This window comes from Poecilia formosa, unplaced genomic scaffold (genome assembly GCF_000485575.1).
Source record: "Poecilia formosa unplaced genomic scaffold, Poecilia_formosa-5.1.2 Scaffold744, whole genome shotgun sequence".
Classification (NCBI taxonomy): Eukaryota; Metazoa; Chordata; class Actinopteri; order Cyprinodontiformes; family Poeciliidae; genus Poecilia; species Poecilia formosa.
Genome location: NW_006800683.1, coordinates 27,437 through 33,872, shown reverse-complemented (window position 1 = coordinate 33,872; position 6,436 = coordinate 27,437). Strand labels below are relative to the sequence as shown.

Sequence of the window (6,436 nt, the reverse complement as noted above, 5' to 3'; positions counted from 1 at the left end):
TGTTTTGGGAAACATGAACAAGGTTAATAAATTATATTGTTAAATTTGCTGAAAACTTTCATCCCACGTTTTGATGAATGTGGAGGAGTCTGTGCAAATAGGGAGAAATGGTGTGAAGAACAGCATGTCATACATGAATATCAGCGTTCCTGAATCATAAGAACATTTTCTTCCATTCATTGGTTTATTTTGTAAAATAAAAAAAAATAGGTAAAACTTAATAAAGCTCAAAACAAGAACAAGAACAAACACTAACCTAGACATCATGGGTTCTCAGCTGAGACAGAACATCATTCACTTTTCCAGTGGAAGCAGCTTTCTTCCTAAATAAGCTCTGGAGCTGGGAGGCATGTTGGTCCAATACAGCATAAAACTGGTTCTTCAGGTTGAGGTTTGTAATCCTGTGAAAACAACTGGAACTTAATAAAATAATTAAAAACTTAATAAAAAATATACTAAAAATTAAATAAAAAGCAACATACCGCTGTAAATGCGCAGGGAACAAGGAAGCAGCCACCTCGGTAGAAAATGGTAACTTCAGTATGCAAAACAGAAAGAAACTATCCAGTTCCACAAGTTTCTCTGTGCAAGATTTCACTGTTAGTGGGCGGCGAGAGGGCCGGGGAGGAATTCATTCATCAAATCGCAGGGGTGCGCTGGTGTTATGCCGAGAAACGGATGCCTCTTCGGTCATCAATATGAGAGAGTTTAGAGCGATGCGCGTTCCCGCGATAGGGCATGCAATTCTCGGCAGGCATGCGTTTCTCGGCATAACACTATAGTGCCAAAAAATGCTCCAAGCATTGCAGTTACCAACCTGCTCCATAAAGCGGTTCAGGGTGACTATGATGAATACACTCCTCTGATCTCCTCTTGTTAGTTCTCCACCCACTGAGCCACTTCCATTCGGAATTAAGCACCTACCAAATATATGTTGAAAACATACTTTGTACTAGACCAATGCTTAAGGTGAGCTGAACTATGATGCGGTGTCTAGGTCCCATAAGCGGGCAGTACTCCGACTCGGACTGCAGGATTTTTGCAGCTTATGTTGCAGCCGAACACTGCGCGCCTCGACCAGGATAATCGTCATTGCAGGTTCGTGCGACGTTTCACATATCTGTAAAAATGAGGTAGAATTGTCTATAGCACAAACCAGGGTCATTCCTTCTTTTACAGAAAAATAACAGCAGTGGACCGCAGTCCCATAGGCGCTGCAGGTCTGATTCATTGCAGTTCATTTAGACATTATTCTGAATAATGTCTAAATGTAAGTCGGGTATGACTTACGCAGTCAGGCAGATGATTCCCGGCCTTTTGGCTATGATCAAATGCCGTGTCTGTTCTTATTAGCAGTTCTGAATGCATCCCACAGTCCCTCTGGGTGGCGTGTGAGGAAATGGCTGGGCGATAGGAGGTGATGTTTCAGTAGCAGGACGCCCCTGTGTAGAGCAGTAGGGATGTCTATTTAATAGATTTCTATGTAAAACACTGGTATTCTTCCCTTGTGAAAAATAAATATTCAAAGTAAATTAGATCTTAGCATACTTGGACATACTTAAACCAAGACTAAAAATCGGTAATATCTTAAGTTTGTTAATGATTATTTAATTTAAAGCATGCTTTTTCAGAACAGCTATTTTTGCACTTAATATTTATTAGTTGTGATTAAAGTCTAGAAAGTTACAATTTGAACTGTATTAAAGGCACTGTTACATGCTAAATTGGAACAACTTCATGTGCTGGATTATAAAACTAGCCTCTTCACAGTAGAACAAATAACAAAAGGGAAGAAGAAGTGATTCTAACAGTCCTGGAGGAGCCTGGAAAAAAAGAAGAAAGTGAGGTGGAGCATGAGGAACAAACCCCCAATGATAGACACAGGAACAGTCAGGTATAAAGAGACAAATACATTAAAGAAACATATTTAGTTTAATTATACCAATATTAATATAGACCCAGTTGCATTTACAACCAGTTACGTTCGAATAGATGAACATGTATTTGTCGATCACAGTTTCATTCAGCTGGACCTGAGGTCGGCTGCAGGCCTTAATCCACCTCTAGCATTTTTCCAGATTCCTCTTGGATTTTGCAAATGTAATACATTTTATTCCATGCTCTTACAGCTGGATAACAGGTGTGGGGATTGCATGTTCCTTCTGACAACGTTTGATGAGAATTTCCTGTTATTTTCCTCAAAATCTCTATGACTGCAATTCGTTAGCAATGATGAAGCCCAGCAATGTTGTCGGAGGTTCAGTTCCTCAAGATAAGAAGCATGTACTTAAGAGCAAATTGCGAGTACTACTGATTGGTCACTTGCTGATAAACCCCCTAGAACAATTGAAAGATGGCATCATGTAAATTAAGTAATAAGCCAGAATACATTAAAAACAATGCTAGTCACATTCAGAGCTGACATAAGGCATAAAATTAACAAAGCAGCTGCTTAAGATCCCCAGAGTCATGTTTAGTGTTTGTTGGTGGGTTCACCAACAAAAAATGCAGCAGGTGGAGGCACCAAGTAGATTTTGTGGTTTTTAATGAAAAATAAAATCTTACAATAACAGCCATGGAGAGCACAGGGAACCATCCATCCATTTTCTTTACACCCTTGTCCCTTAGTAGGGTCATGAGGGGTCACAGGGAACCAGAGCAGAGCAAATCACAGGAATCTAAAAATTACATTAGGGAATAGACAGGGAGATAACGAGAGAAAGTGAGGGGTGAGAGGTTAAAAGGTGTGCAAGTACTGCGAGAATGAATGCTGGAAAAAAAAACAAACCTGGGCTGATTGGCTAACTCAGGGGTGGGCAACTCCAGGCCTTCATGGCCGGTCTCCTGCAACTTTTAGGTGTGTCTCTACTTCAACACACCTGAGTCAAATAATGAGGTTGTTAACAGGACTCTGGAGAACCTGACTGCACTTGGGAGGTGATTCAGCTGTTGGATTCATGTGTGTTGGACCAGGGAGTAGTGATGGGCAAATGAAGCCTCATGAAGCAGTGAAGCTTCCCAGCCCATTGCTTTGCCCAAAGGTTCATTTCTCGGTGGTTCATTCATTTCTCACTAGTGACATCTGCTGTTGAAACTGTGACAGCCTTGTCACTCAGATAGACATAATTCTTCAAAAATTCTCTTTTGACTCTCCAATCCCCTTTATTTTGACTCATCAGGCCAGAATTTTACTCTTCCAACAACTTTAAGTCTGTTTCTGCTGTTCAAGACTGATAAATCTTTGCAGAACAAAGAAATATTGGAAATTTCAGGAAGGTGTGGATTTTGGAGGTGAAGGGGTTAATTCTTTTTATTTAAGAATCTTGTGAGCAATCATCTCAAAGTCTTCCCAGATGTCAAATGTTTTCTTCTTGCTGGCTCCATGTCAATCAAGTTTATTTGTGTGGCACTTTTCAGCAACGATGCAGTTTTTACATAATAAAAAAACCACACAAATATAAAGTCACAAAATATACCATATCAACAGTTGAGAAAACCGGTAACAAACATTACATTTTGATGAGTGCCATCATCAAAATCGTTAATACACATGAACTATAAAAGGTTTCTTTTATTTCTGCCACTGCTGAAGATAAATACTACTTTGATGCGCGATCAAATTCAATAACCCATGCCATGAAGCAGCACGGCTCATCACGCTTTTATTTTGAAAACCGACACGCAAATTGAAGCAGTCATGTGACCCATGCAATGCGAGGCATCGTACAAGCCTTGAAGCGGGGCTTCATCAGACACCCCCCCTTTTTACTCGATACAAATCGAAGCCTGGCTTCAAGTAGCCCATCACTACCAGGGAGACATCTAAGAGTTGCAGGACACCGGCCCTCGAGGACCAGGATTGCTCACCCCTGGGCTAACTGACTGCAGTTTGGAGGGGAGAAAGAGAGAGAATGAGAGAAAGTGGTACAGGGGACTAGGAAAAATGAATCTAACACATAACTAGCATAACTACACATAGGAAACATACTTAACAATAATACAGAAGAGCAAACTAGAATCACTAAGAAAGGACTGAACTAAAGAAAAATAGAAACAAAACTAATCACAATGAGAAACAGAATAAAACTAGAATCAATAAATCACACTCCAAAACAATTCTACAACCTGGGATCCTAACACCCAGGATTTTCAGGGCCTCTGTCCTGTCAATGTTAGCATTTTAACAAGGAATAAAGCATCCCTGATGAAGAACAACCTTGCCTCACTCCCCTTAAAACATTAAATGGAACACTTAAGCCTCCATTTATTTTAAGTTCACTCCAGTGGCGGAACAAGTCAGCGTCGGGCTGCTCTGCCCCTGGTTCACTCCCAATGTCATGGTACAAAACCTGGATCAAAGGTATGAAACCTGGGCTGAAACCAAAAGCAGTCAAATATTGCCACAAATATTGATGTTTAACCTGGTCAAACACTTTTTCTTGATCTATAAAAATAAGACCAATATCTATGCCCAATGAGCTGAAGATTTCCAAAACATCTCTGATTAAAGTGAGAGCACCTTGATAAGGGGTAGTGGTTTTGGTCAATTCAAGCTGGTGACCTCCTAGACCAAGTTGGACGATAACACAACAGGACAAGAACTGTATGGAAAATATGGTGCGAAAGGAGCAAAGGATACTAAAGTCTTGCTAGCTTGTGGTAAGTTCACTTAAAAATGGTAATTATCTTAATTTAATTATAAACACTGCAGTACACATATAAACATACCTGTGTTTGTTTGAGAAATAGTCATTTAATCAATATATATTATTATAACAACCATTCAACTTCATGTTACAAATGCATGGAGGCTCTGTGTGTTGCAACTTAATATAGTTTTCTTGATAAACTTAACCTGGTTTTAATTATACTCAGTATGCCAAAGAGACTGTGATATTGTGAGGCTGTTATAACTCATTTTTCATTGTTTTGTCTTTAACACATTTTTGCAGTCTAAGTAAATTGAAAGAGAAAGCCAGAGAGATCAAGTGTTTGAAAACCTAAAGACTTTCCTGTTTCAGAAGAGGCTCTGGCTCCACCAGATCACCAATCAGTTCTGAGGATGAACCTCCACATTGTCTTCATGATGTAAAGCTTTTTTTCTTTTTTCTTTTTTTTTTACCAGAGCAGCTGGCTACATTTTTAACATCAGCAAACACTGGTGTGTTTCCAACGGTAAGTGCTTAATAAACACATCTTGATTTGAAAATAATTGGACAGAATTTATTCCCCTTGTTAATCTACCACTTCTTTTTCATACATTTTATTCATTGTTAGCTTTCAGGGCCCTGTGATGGACTGGTGATCTGTCCAGGAGGATCTCCACCTCTCATCTGACAGTGATGGCATAGTTACTTTGAAAAAGTAACATTAATTGGATTACCAATTACTCCTTGAAAAAGTAAATTAGTTAAATTACTGATTACTTGATTTGGAAAGTAACTAAATTACATTAAAAGTAACTTTTTAGTTACTTTCAGCAGCTGCTAACACTCCGCCACCTGTGAAAATTACTTTGAGCTTTGCCAAAACTTAATTGCAAGCTATTTTATAATAGTAACATCAACAATGTATTTCAACTTATAAGGTTGCTTAATGGTTACAACAGCACAAAAAGTTTGTAATTTCTGTGTTCCACTATTGTCTGGAATACTCTAAGATATTAAATCAGAGCTAGACCACCAGACATATTTTGTCTTCACAGAATTACACTATTAAAAATATAAACAAGGACACAATGCAACATTTTAGTGGACTGTAATCTATAAAAAAGAGCTGTTTGTTTGCTACACTTGCAGTGGAGATGAAGATGGTCCAATCAGGAAAGCAGAGCTGCATCAAACTTTAACATGGAACTGCAGGAAAAAAAAAAAAAAAAGCAAAATTAGAATTGTTAATGCATGTCACCATGAGAAAAGCCTACTGAGTTTGGCTTAATTTTTTTTTTTTAAATTAAAATCACACATACTTATCTCATGAAGTGAAAAAATTATTTGCAAAACAAACTTATTTGCGCTTGTAAGAAATCTTTTTTTGCTATTCTAAGTTTTTGTTTGACTCAAAGTTTTGCTTGTGATTCTCACATGATGTCGTCGGCAGGGCCCAAAATCACAACAAAAGATTTCTGATGTGTGCAAATAAAAGTTTATGTTTGACAAATAACTTTTTACGTTCATGAGACAAAAATGAGTTATTTAATTTAAAAAAAAAAAATTAAGCCAAACTCAGTAGGCTTTTCTCATGGTGACATGCATTAACAATTCTAATTTTGCTTTTTTTTTTTTTTTTCCTGCAGTTCCCTGCCAAAGTTTGATGCAGCTCTGCTTTCCTGATTGGACCATCTTCATCTCCGCTGCAAGTGTAGCAAACAAACAGCTCTTTTTTATAGATTACAGTCCACTAAAATGTTGCATTGTGTCCTTGTTTATATTTTTAA

General features: G+C 38.2%; 2 long non-coding RNA genes across 2 annotated transcripts in view; one reads left to right on the top strand and one right to left on the bottom strand.

Moving 5' to 3' along the window:
* LOC103131321 (uncharacterized) lies at positions 1 to 1,447 on the bottom strand. The gene is made up of 4 exons (XR_001660557.1): positions 1,291 to 1,447; positions 483 to 1,120; positions 257 to 401; positions 1 to 89 (listed from the first exon to the last, which is right to left on the bottom strand). It is a non-coding gene; the product is annotated as an uncharacterized LOC103131321 (long non-coding RNA).
* A 3,990-nt stretch (positions 1,448 to 5,437) lies between these two features.
* Positions 5,438 to 6,436, top strand: part of LOC107834746 (uncharacterized) — a 5,911-nt gene continuing 4,912 nt past the window's right edge. The window contains exon 1 of the long non-coding RNA XR_001660560.1: positions 5,438 to 5,570. This is a non-coding gene — a long non-coding RNA (uncharacterized LOC107834746). The remainder of the gene's footprint in view (positions 5,571 to 6,436) is intronic.